The sequence below is a fragment of the Periplaneta americana genome, chromosome 8 (assembly GCF_040183065.1).
Source record: "Periplaneta americana isolate PAMFEO1 chromosome 8, P.americana_PAMFEO1_priV1, whole genome shotgun sequence".
In the NCBI taxonomy this organism is placed as follows: Eukaryota; Metazoa; Arthropoda; class Insecta; order Blattodea; family Blattidae; genus Periplaneta; species Periplaneta americana.
The window spans coordinates 95015394-95028612 of NC_091124.1; the positions used below are offsets into that span (position 1 = coordinate 95015394).

General features: G+C 34.7%; 1 protein-coding gene and 2 long non-coding RNA genes across 4 annotated transcripts in view; 1 reads left to right on the forward strand and 2 right to left on the reverse strand.

The window, feature by feature from the left end:
- The window catches only part of LOC138704898 (follicle-stimulating hormone receptor-like), a 472716-nt gene that overhangs the window by 174731 nt on the left and 284766 nt on the right, over positions 1–13219 (reverse strand). The gene's annotated exons all lie outside the window — the stretch shown is intronic.
- LOC138704896 (uncharacterized) lies at positions 1187–5637 on the forward strand. Of its 2 annotated transcripts, XR_011333463.1 has the most exons (4): positions 1187–1426; positions 1551–1645; positions 2815–2957; positions 3626–5637. It is a non-coding gene; the product is annotated as an uncharacterized lncRNA (long non-coding RNA). The 2 variants fall into 2 exon arrangements; XR_011333462.1 differs by having other exon boundaries at positions 1187–1645.
- LOC138704897 (uncharacterized) lies at positions 7563–9739 on the reverse strand. Its single transcript, XR_011333464.1, has 3 exons — positions 9417–9739; positions 9195–9302; positions 7563–7774 (listed from the first exon to the last, which is right to left on the reverse strand). It is a non-coding gene; the product is annotated as an uncharacterized lncRNA (long non-coding RNA).

Here is a 13219-nt window from a genome sequence, read left to right on the forward strand (position 1 = left end):
TGCTGTTATGTTTATGTCCCCATCGTGAATAATGGTATGATCTCTTGATTTTACCGAAACGTTTACATTCTGAAGTTAACGCTTACGTTATGTTTAATTTTCATTGTGAATGAGCCTTTTTTCGTCGCTGTCAATGTTTGTAGTCTGGGATCCTGGGTGCATACCGGTTGAGAAGAAAGGATCTTCCCCTCATCTTCACTTGGAGCAGCTCCTGTATCTTTAATCATTGGTTGTGGGTTGAGAATTTCACTTATCGCATGAGGTGGAATCATATTAGATCTATCTCTTGTTTCTTGTGAACTACTTTTTGTATGCATGGAAGTTTGCTCAGAAGGCGCTTTCTTACGACGTTTATCATCAGGAATCTCATCTTCATTTTCAATTGAATTATTATCATTAACTAGTTCGATGTCGTTTTCGTCAGCCGAATCAGTTTCAGACCCGTTCTGTATATTAGAATCTCCGTCATGTATACTTGGTTGAGTGTTCCGAAGTACGTCTATCTTGTCGGTACAATCAGCTGTTGTGTCTATGTGGCTGTCCGATATTCCTTCCCGTTGCGTTGTTGACATCACGAGGTTATTAGATTTGTTTACAGTGGAGGTAGAAGGCAATGGGGCAGTCGCCTGTCCGTGTGGTTCATTCTCGATAGAATTACCGAGTATCTCATCTGCTGACCTTCGCGATTGAAGTACATCACTGAAGGTAGGCTTCTGTCTTGGAGTTACAGTAACGGCCTGATGGAAAATACGTTGTGGGCAATGAGAACGAACATGTGAAACACTGCTACATTGGTAATAAGTTTTTTCTTGCCCGACGTATGTATATTCATAGCTTGAAATTGTTAAGGAGGATGGAATAGGTTTTTCAACTGACATACAGTATGTATAGGTCGCGCCAGGGATTTTGGCAGATGGATTTTCTTAATGTGAACTGGAGAGCGAGTTCCTCACCGCTGCAAGATCGGCTGTTATCTCTGTCGCAGTGGAATGGGTAGGACATAAGAGTAAACATGCATGCCCGAGTATTTATGAACTCTGAACAGTCACCTCCAAAAACTAAACAAATATTACAGTAATCTATATGGGCCCTATTCATAGACATCGCGCTAGCCCATGCTACGAGCGTTCTAAACTAGCCCCGGTTATAGCCAGGTTACTTTTACAGGATTCAGAGACGACATTAGTCGGCGTATTAGCTTTGGAAACTGTTACACGATGCTGAAAATGCTACTGCGCATGTGCAGACTGGCAATTGTCATGCTCAGACGCAAGCGATTCCGAATCGTTTCTGTTTATTTGTGAGGTTATTGGCGATATTAAACTACACTAAACTATTTGTTTTTTCTTCTGTGGTAAAAAAAAAAGCAAGAAATATACATGGCAGCGTGCGGGAATTCGACTACACAAGAAGAAAGGTCGAAAATGTAAGTAGAAATGTTATAATATTATACGTAATATTTTTAGGTTAGGCCTAGACGTAACTATTATGAAATATTGGACTTCAAAGAGTGAATTATTCTAATTCAGTATATATTTATTTACTTTTAGTTGAAGAAATAACTAAAAACAACTGGTGGAGGATGTCCTGCTCCCGAAATTGATGACGTAGGCCTACTAAACGATATGGAATGTTAACATATGAAGTATGTGTTTTTGGTTCTTAGGACATGTTTTTGTAAGTAAGATAGGCCTATTACTTCATGGTAAATGTTTAATGTGGCTCTGGTATGATTATGTCACCTAAGGCTACTCTGAATAGGTACTTGGTAGCCTAATTAATATAACGTAAATAATATATCTTGTAGGAATAACTTATAGCTGATAATGCTAGTAAAATGTAATTCACAACAATCGTGAGAATGCAAGCTATGCCTATACTCAACTACCATAAATGCAGTTTGGATAATATGGCTTTGTAAATACCTATAGGGGATTGGGCCACAAACATCTGATGTCAACCCACACAATTATCAATCATACCTTAACGTAGGCCTAATATCTTGTGTACAAGAATTATCAAAACTGAGACCTTATTTTAAAGGGCAGTAGGAACGCCTAGAGATTTCTGAGATATCCTTTTCTCTACTTTGTCAAAAGAAATAGCATTATTTGAGGTTAGAATTACCTACATAAGCATAAGAAATTTGTAGAATCCATATTGATGGTCAGCTATAACATTTCATTATCTTGTGTGTTTATAGAACGCTAGTAAGTGATTTATAAAATATATATCAAACTCATATTTATTACAGCACTGAAAAGACAAAACCTCATACGCCTATATAATCTGTAGTTGTGGTGATGTAAACATAGATTACCTCTTATTGTGTTACAATAGAAAGCCCTAAGAATAATGACAGGAGTGCAAGAAATATTTTCCACCTTAGGCTTTCTTTGAGTAGCCTACATGATGTTTCATGTCAGAAATCAAAACATCCATAATATAATATTATGATTTATTAAACACACTGTGTATATAATACAAGACAAATTAGATTTCCATTTAACCTCTATTAATCTCAACTGTTGTAAAACGTTCACTGTTTATGTATTATCTTAAAGCTTTGATGGGTCAAGAGGAAAAATTTAGAAAAGAATTAACAAAATTGCTTTATATTCATTTTTGCAAAATGATGCATAGTTTAATTATGTTTTAAATACTTACTATGTATTAATGAACATATTTTGGCTATTTGCTTAATTTACTTGTTCCACATCTCATAGCTGTAATGCTGATGTAAGATCTATATAATACAATAAGTATTATGTTTACGTTTTCATTTAATATTAATAACTTACATGCTTATTTCAGGATGTCATTATTGCACCATCATCATCATCATCATCATCATCATCATCATCATCATCATCAATACCACGTATGTCTTCAATAAATCCTGTCTCCACAATCCCAGGTGAATGGGCGTTAACAGTCTCTACAGTAATCAACAACAGGTAAGTTTAAGATCTCATTCATACCTAAGAATATTGCTAGGCCTATTTATGATTACAATATTATCAATCAATCAATCAATCTTCTTAATGTATCCAGCAGAGCTGTGTCTTCTGCAACTGGTACTGATGATTTTAATTTACTTTTTTTGTGGTTTATAATAATCATACAGTGTACTGTATATTATTTCAAGGCAGTCCATTGGGTCAGAATGGGACTTTACAACTGTGTACATGATGAAAAATTATGGCTATTTTTCTTTAATGAAGGACAGTTTAGTTAGTATTAAGACATAAATATTAAATGCAACAATAATATTACAATGTATCACTAATATGAAACGGTTAAACAAGGGAACATTAATTTGAATACTAGAAATTGAGTGATACATTGTATGACAGTTATTCCAACCCAACCAACAAATTAATGTATAAGTGCTTCATAACAATTAAAATTTATGATCTGGAATATGAAGTGGGATGCATTTGAATCATAGTACATTTTGCAGAAAATTAAATTTTCTTGCATGTTTGGATCAAATGGATAATTTCAAACAATTGATAAATTTTCAAACTTAGACAATTAAAAAAATTCACAGTTTTGATAAGAAGTAGTGTCTTTTGTGTACAGTAGTATGCAAATGATTAACATTTTTTTCGTCTTTCCATAGGACTCTGCTGCAAGATCATCGAGAATGACAGAGTATGAAGAAGTGTTCCTCCTAAGCATGAAGCCCAAAAATTAAACGTGATGAGAAGTTCTATGAATTGCAGAAAACAAAATTGTTATTAGAAATAAAATATTATTAAAGGCAAAGTTAAAAATTATCTGGGACAAATCAAAGAACTAGAGATGTAACTTAGTAGTAGTGGTAATGGTGGTGGTGATGGTAATAGTAGCACTAGTAGTGAAATTTTCTTGAGTTCTTGTCTACTTCATTTCCTTGCGAGCTTCCCAGCAGTTTATAGGAACTTGAAATTCTTCTGTCCCAATCATTTTCTGGAGTTTGGTGTAGAGTAGTAAGTATTCCTTGTTCATTATTATATTTGTGTTGTTGCATGCTACACAGTGTTATGAGTGTAACAAGTTTATTTGATGGAGATATGCTGCTGGACAGTTGTGGCCAGTTTCTAAGCTGAATGGGGCAACTGCATCAGATTGAGGACTATTAGTATTACTGTATATTGGGCTCTAGTAGTGTTTTCAACTTTTTATTTTCACATTGTTGTTTCGTGAATTCTATACATATGTATGTGTTCCTTTTTCTTATTTTAATGTCGGTTAAAAGTTTTGCTGATTTATAAGACAGATTACCGGTACTTATTTATTTTTTTTGTTTTTGCTGGATTCATCATTCATCGAACCTGTAGTTCCTGAGTTAGAACATATTCCCTGATGGAGGTTTAAGTACCTACCTAAAGCAATTTAGTTACACTTATGTCTATAACTATGCAATTAAGGTGTTATTAGTAGAGAAATTTAATTCAGAGTCTTTAATTTAGGCTTGGAAGTCTCTAATGAATTGATCCATGAATTGAAAAAAGCAAAATTATTATTAGAAATGGAAATGTTAAGATAACACAATTAGAAAGAAAAGAATAGGGGGAGGGCCTAATGAAAAGCTGAAAATGTTGTTTTCTAATGCCAGGCATTTGACCTCTTGCACTCCAATATTTTTCAAAGGTATTCTCATGGTCAGCTACTGAGGCACAGATTTGAGGTGTTCCGAATCCATTTCTTGGTTTGAGTTGCACAATGGACAAAAACTGGAAATGTAGTACTTTAGTGTAATGTTCTCTCTTTTATTACATTGCTGAAACTCATGTTTACAATATCATGCTCTTTCAACTACATTCCTTAATAAATAATATTTTATTTTGTGTTAGAAAAAAATACTTATATTCACCACTTCTTTAAATGAATTTATTTTTTATCAGACAGTCTATCAAAGGTAGAGATGTGATTTTGCATCATATTGTAGGTATGACATGCATACATACACAACAAATTTCATCACAAAATGTTGGATAGTTTTTTAGTTATGAGAGAAATGCTTCATCACTGCACAGTGAACTGTCAACATTTTGAATTTAGAAAAAAATATATATACATAAATATTTTTTTCATATAGTAGAAGGACAGTGTTTTACACGTACTAATTTTCATAATTGTACAAGATACAGTAATGGTGGAAAAAATGTTGAATATTTGCAAAATTTTACTACTGTAAGCTGTACCTAACCCCTTCAGGTAAATTGAATAAATGTAGCCTGTATGTTAGAGTAAATATCTGGTCGCGGGATTCTTTCCAATGCAGGGCTAAATCTGCAATGCTTCACTCATTTCTTGTAATCATTTTACTGGTGACTTGTCTGTATTTTTGCATGAAACTCATTCAGAAGTTACTAATTTGCATCACTTACAACCTGAAATGAATATGGAACTTAGGAATGAGGAGAAAAATTAAGGTCTATATTTATTTTCTTAATACTCTCACTCTATGCTAAGCGATTTTTTTTTTTTTTTTTTTGTAATGGCGTTTGCTTATTCTTGTATTATGTTGATATGCTTTGTTTGGCTTTTCTCCCTTTGTCCTTAGAATGTACAATAGTTTGTAACTTAGAAATAAGTGAATATGCAAAATATGAATAAAATTATTGTATGAAGCGAAGTTTAAACCTACATACGAGTTTTAATTTAATTTACAGAACCCCTGAGTTTCCATTATACTACCCCTTTCTTTGATATTATAAACTTATTAATTTGTCCTACAGAATAATATCTGTAATAGTGACAATTAATAAGTCTATAATATTCTCATAGCTGCAGTTCATATTTCTGTACAGCTTACTGTGCACTAAACTGCGGATTCCCGGCCAACAAGTCACTCAACTGAGTGCGCTCCTAGTATAATGGCAGTTGACATTGGACATAAACGTCAACATATATGCCTAACTTGTAGTCAGGCCACAAAGGGAAACATTGAAGGAGGAGGTTTCCATCTGGTGCTGTGGATTGAATTCAGCGTAGCTCAGTAGTCAGAGCGCTTGGTATGTAGAATCAAGGACCCGGGTTCGATCCCCGGTGCCGGAGCGAATTTTTCTCCTCAAATATTAACCTTTCTTTGATATTTATTTGTGAAAGTTCTCCAAGACTTAAGAAGGTGCTATTTATGGTGCCAGTACCTAAAATCAAATATTTTTATATTGAACTTGTTCTACGTCATGGAAAGGTATATTATCATAAAATCCTATTAAAAAATAATCGCATTCTGCCATCTGTTTCAGTGACGTGTGAGCATTAGCACTGGATGCACTATTTATACTTGGAGTAATTTATGTGAGAGTTTTTTTTTTTATTAGACAGTAACTCTGTAATTAAATCAGTCATTTCTAAAAGGACTTTATCCAATCTTTTTGCTAAAATCAATTTAGAATGCTATCATATTCTCACTTGAATACGCCTTTCTGATAATGAGGATTATTCCATGTATTTTATTCAGATCTATGCAGGCTTCACAATATTCACAGCACTTCTCAGAGGGCCCTAATCCTGCAGTAAGGCGATTTTTATGGAGATGAGATTTTGAAATAAAGCCCTTTCAGAAATTACTGATTCAAATATAAGTTTATTAGCAACATTCCACGTTACACATACTTCAACTTTTTGTTTTACTTCGAATTGACGAAGATGTTAATATATGGACTATAATGATTTTCAGTGACTTCTATAAATAAGGAAGCATAGAAAGTAATTTGTCACACGGTACAGTATGTATATTAACCTTCTGTATACCAACCTCTAAATGTAGGCCTACACCAATCTGGTTACATGTATACTCCAGAATATGCTTGCAAATGAGTACAGGTTTACAAAATGCCCTATGAAAAATTGGTACTATTGCTCTTTTATCGAGGAAACGTTTATATTATAAAGAAATTATCATTAACAGTTCTCTTTTTTCTTTCTAAATAATTTCTTTACAATTTATGCACACCTTTACTGTGTAGTGTCTGAATGGTCATTGCACTCACACGGCATTCTGTACTACACTTCCCATCCCTATTTCTCGGACATATCTTGCATCTCCCAACTTGTGCAGATGGCTAAGGCTGAAGAGAACTATCTTTGTAAATTGTAATTCTCTGGAGTCCATTTTTTTAACATTTCAGAAATGAACTGCACAAACTAAGCTGGGGATACTCGCTCAGTGATACAAACAGGTACTGGACTGCTGCAATAATAATAATAATAATAATTAGAATATTAAAAATTGAGGTGTATATTGCAGGTATAGCAACCCAAGAAACGAATGTATAAGTGATTCATAAGAAATAAAATTGACATAAAATACAAAGTGCACACCAGTGATTTGTGCAGTCAGTTCACATAATTTAGAGTATCTTATATTTTCTTAGATGTTAGAATGAAATAATTTCCAACAAAATGATAATCTTTCAAACTTAAACAATAAAAAAAAAACATATAATATAAGAAAGTAATAGTGTGCTTGGTGTACACAGTTACATTACGTGGTATACAAAAGTTTAACATTCTCCCTTACTTTTCATTGGATTCTGTCCATGATCATTTAGAATAATAACACAGTATTTCATTTTTTTTTATTTAATTTATTGTGTTCCATAGAAGCTTTAAGATATGGAACAAGTCAAGAGTTACACAAATTCTTGGCAAGATGAGGTGAGGCCGAGGATTCGCCACATATTACCTAACATTTGCCTTAATGTTGGGGAAAACCTCTGAAAAATCCATCCAGGTAATCAGTCCAAGCAGGAATCTAATCCAAGCCCGAGAGCAGCTGCAAATAGGTATAAAAACAATTAAAATGGTATAAAAAGATAGCAAGCAGATCAATTAAATTTTCATGCATAGGCAATTGAATTAAGACAATACCTAGCAAGCAGATTAATTCAATTTAAAGGCATAAACAATTAGTTGAACTACACAATAATTTAGGTATATAGCAAGCAGATTAATTCAATTTACAAGTTTAGACATTTTATCAAACAAATATAGAATTCATCAGTTAAGCTTATACAAAAGTACACAATACATTGCAAGTAGAGTAATTCACTTTACAAGCATTAACAAATATTTGTGTACACCATAACCACTATCCCCCAACAAAATGAAGCGTCCAAATTCATTCTGTTCAAATCGCTTCTTAATTCTAATCTCATTGAAAATGCGAGAGTCATGGGCACTTCCTCTTCAACGTGCCACTATATCCAGAATTTGGAAACTTGCATCACTTATAACCTTAAATGAATAAGGTAATATATGTGTTAACTAGCAATTTCATAAAGAACATTTCTATAAAAAATTAAAACTGTTAAAAAACTGTCATGTGGGTACACAAATGAAAGCTACGAATGTGATTTGTCACTCATATAAGTGAAATGTATCCCTTTTTTGTGCAATTTGGTAAAAAATTTCAAGTTTTTTAACTAAGCAACAGTTTTTATTCTTTGAGTTTTTTTCATTCTGATATTTAGAGCTGCTAACAGCTGACCTTCTAGTAATTCTCCAGAAAAGCTACATTGAAGGAGGAACAATAGACATTTGCTTCACTGACTTCCGTGACATATATACAGTAGGCCAAATAAACATGTGGTTTTAGTCAGCAGCCACAAATGCTTTCAACATAAAAATCGTTTAATAGTTACTTGGGTACTGTTACTTACATACTGTAATGCACTGTTGTAGCTCCCACACTCCCATTTATTACCAATATAACACCATTTCTCTAATAATTCTCCCTCGACTTCTCGCATGTTATATTAGTAATTAGTTAGGAGGGGGGGGCAACAACATTGAGGCGATTTTTTATTGTGTCTTCTTCAGTGTAGCTTTTCTGGAGAATTACAAATTACAAATCCTTTTTCTTGTACCATTTAACTGAAATAATGTAATATAATGCATTACTATCTAAAATGTAAATAAAGTTATTAAAAGCTAAACTAGCACTGAGGTGGTTCTCTTCGTACTCTGCTTATACACCTTGCATATACGAATCTGTGATAGATTAGGTTAGATTATTTTTGGCTTTTATAATGGCTTGCATATATGACCAACTGCATCTCTACAAAAAATATCTCACAAATTCAACGATTTTCAGTATCGAAATCATCGGAACTACCTCAGCGCTAGTTTCACCAAAATTTCAGCCTAGGTCTACATAACCTCTTACGGGTTGTAATTTCATTTACAGTACGTACCTGAACGTTTAATAGAGAATACCATCCTTTTCGGTTGATATATATTTGTGACAGTTCTCCTCCTACATTTGTTATGGGTATGTGCGTGCCATCTATGGCGCCAATAACCTAAAAATGATGAAATATCACAATAGGCCTACTGTACCAATATGGTACCGGTACAGTACAAATTTCTCTAAGAAAGCATTCACATACAATATTCAAATCATGAAATATAATTACCTGAAGAGAATCTTGCGATGTCGTCAAACTTTCTCGCAGTGTTATTCGTTTTTCTTCCCTAGGAAAACGTACATAACGAAGCGCAAGTCCAGTGATTGCTACTGACACATTCGTTATTATACATCTTACAGAATTCGGGTTGCACGTGTTCAAACCCAACCGAAAGACATAAATCCATTTAGCATGACTTCTTCCGATAGGGAATTAAATCTGGCTGATAGAGGGCAGACACTAGCTTTCATTTGTTTGTCATTTCTGGCCCAAGTTCAATTTCAACGCTGAATAATGCCTGACGATGAATAAACTGCTACTGCTACCAATACTAGAAAATACTTCGCAGTTACAGCATGATTACACATATCGACTTACATAATTACATGTCATCAAGTTGCGAGAATGGCTAAACAATTAGAAAGAGATAAATAAGGAAATAGAGAAAGAGAGAAAAAGAGAGGTTGACAGACACACACATTATAGAAAATATTGCGTGTCTAGGCTCGGTCGGTTAGTTTGCAATAATAATGAACATTTACTATATTATTGATTTACAACAACGATAAATGTTGCCATGACTTCAGTTTAATCTCCAAATCTTTCTGCACGTTACAGATTAATACAATAGCCAGATGCCTAAATTATTTTCACATATATTCGGCCAAAGAGGACAAAGAATTTATACGCAAGGCAAGTTAAAATGAGAAATTTTATTTTCTCAATCTACATAATGTACTAATGTTTTATAGGCCTAGTTAAAATCTGCCTTATACGATGTAGGGTTCAACGATGTACCAATAGGCCTAAACAGGAGTTATCATCTTTAAAACACCAATATCGTAAAAGTAACACATATTTAATGGGGACGTAACATCTCCACATGGAGATTACAACTCTCAGCAGCCTAAAATTGCAAAATAAACGTTCTTCATGAGGCTCACGCTTCAAGTCGCTATACCTCACGTCCTAGATCATATATACCCAGATTGCTCGGCCTTATAGGCTTTGACGGTAACAACTTTTGTCAGGTTTACTATGCTGCCATCTAGTTGTTACATAAGGAGTCACGTCATAACTCTCACTTGAATTGCATTAGCGACTGTACTGCCATCTCGTGTTCGTTTATGGCGGACGGGTGGCGATCCTGGCGGTTGTTCTCTTCAAAGTGGTACCAATTTTAACATAGGGATGAGCAATCTGTTATATAATATGTGCTCTGGCTGACGTAAACATCTTAATTTTTAATACATATATATTTTCTGTTCATTATTCGTGGATAAACTGCCTTCTACATGCAGCATGTGAACAGAAACATTCAGCTGGACGGAAGATCAGACAGACATGTGGCAGGACCAAAAACGATTTTTCGGCATCAGGAATTCTGGGTTTATTATTTCTAAAATACAGTATCGAATTCGGGTTTACTCTACATCACAACACTTCCTCTACGCCTTGTAAAACAAAGTAAAAATCAACTCGACCTGTCCAGGAACTCGAAATAATCTTACCTATGTCGAAATCTTTCCTCAAACTGCACACATCGTTGGATCCACGCAGCAGGTAGACGACTGTAAAACGTTATGTCCATACTGAACAAGCCTGTATAGTACTGTAGATGATGCAAGAATAATGGAACTACGGGCGGTATGCGAGATCAGTAGCACACGAACATATCTACAACCAGGGAGGACCGAAAGATAGCAAATAAGTTCTGGGTGCTGATTGATGACAGCGATTCGACAGGCAGGAGAAAAACGTGGTAATGAATAGGAGCAAGGAGAGGAACGCGAGAAGCACAGGCACAGGGAAATACGATTGAGCATAGGTGTCCGAACGCCTATAGAACAAGGAGATACTGCACGTCAAGCATGCTTTGCTAAGGTCAATAACTTTACATATAAAATAGGAAAACTGACCTCAAAGAATATGCGATGCTGGTTGCTCACGCAAGGGGTTACCTCGTACGAGTTACAATTGAACAGCTATGCGATAGAGAGTGGAAGAGAAAACAAGAGTCAGCAAATAAAATCGAAAAGGAATGTACAGGAAAGGAGAGTGAAGTAGCAGAAGAAAATAGTTAGGGGGAAAAAAACAGTAATACGGAAGGAGGAAATAACAATAGCAATAAAGACAGTAATATGGCAGAAATTAACAGTGAAGAAGGAATTCAACTTATGACATTGAATGTGAAAATTAGACTTGGAACTTCAGGTCCCGATGAAAGAGATACAGGTTGATTGACAGCAGAGTGTTAGACGGAGGTGGGGGAACAGGCTTGTTTACTTTTTTCGATCTTGTTGGAGGTTTCGTACGTACGTGCTGTTCAGTCACTTTGAATAAATGTCCTGGTACTCAATTTACTGCGGAATGAACGACACTCGTACTAACAACTATGATAAACTGCGGTAATATTTGCATGCATATCATACTATCCAGCTGCACACTCTTTACTGCTATATTACACGTGTAGAACTGACGGGTAGCAGGTGACATTGTTTTGAGACATCATGCTTTAACGATCATTTTTATGGAAGTCGTCAACCACGGGAGTCTCATATTAAACATGGTTTCTTGCTGCACATGTTCAAACCGGACCGAAGGCGATAAATTCATTTAGCGTGGCTTCTTCCGAGACGAAATTAGAGCTGGAAGGTCCTTGTCGTACATTTACACCAAGTGAAATAAACCTATCGCAGATCGAGGTCATCGGGAAAAATTTGTCTATGATATTTCGCTCACGTTCAATTTTCACTCTGTATGACGATTGATGTTGAATAAATTACTACTGTACTACCAAAACATCCGCGGCTTTGACCTAGAAAATGAAGCGCTAGTGCAGTACTTATCACCTACCAGCTAGGGCGTGGAAGTGCCAAGCTACTTGGAACTGCAGTGCGATTATAATGATTGCGTCAGTTACCGTGTTGCGACGTCTGATGAAATCATCATTAAGAATCGTGCAAACTATGGTATGTCGATCACTAATCGAGAGTAGATGACAACACTGGAGACACCGGACAGAAATTCAAGAAGATGATAATGATGACGATGAATTGGGAGACTTAGCGGCTGGGTAAAATGATGTCAGTCGATCTGCAGTAGTGGTTGGCATATTTTCCGCGCTGTCAGAAGTTATGACCCACTAGTATTGCTACTAATACTAGAAGTGATTACACGATTATTGTATCAAATTATGTAAAAACAAAGAAAAACTTAATGATAACGTCACTTTTTGAACGTTACCATAATGTGAGAATTTAAAAATAACTACACAAAGAGAAAAAGAGAGAAACGGGGTACAGGGAGACGGGGAGAGGGAGAGATAGAGAGAAAAGAGAGAGAAGGGGAGAGAGAGAGAAAGAAAGAGAGAGGGATACATATATATGTATATATGTGTGTATATATATATATATATATATATATATATATATATATATATATATATATATACACTATAAAGTATATCAAATAGAATACTTAGTGTCTAGACTTGGTGCGATAGTTTGCAATAATTATAATAATAATAATAATAATAATAATAATAATAATAATAATAATAATATAATAAATATACGTTATTAATTTACAACAGCGATGTAAGTGTTTTCACGACAACAGTGTAGTCTCAGTAATGTTTGTATATGTTTCAGATCAGTACCATAACCCAGATATCCAATGTATCACATTCACATATATGAAATAAAAAAAAAAAAAAAAAAGGATTGATGAGAAAGGTAAGTTAAAGCGATAAGTTTTCATTTTCTGAATCGGCATAATAATACCCGACCTCAACTCACTGGATTTCTTTT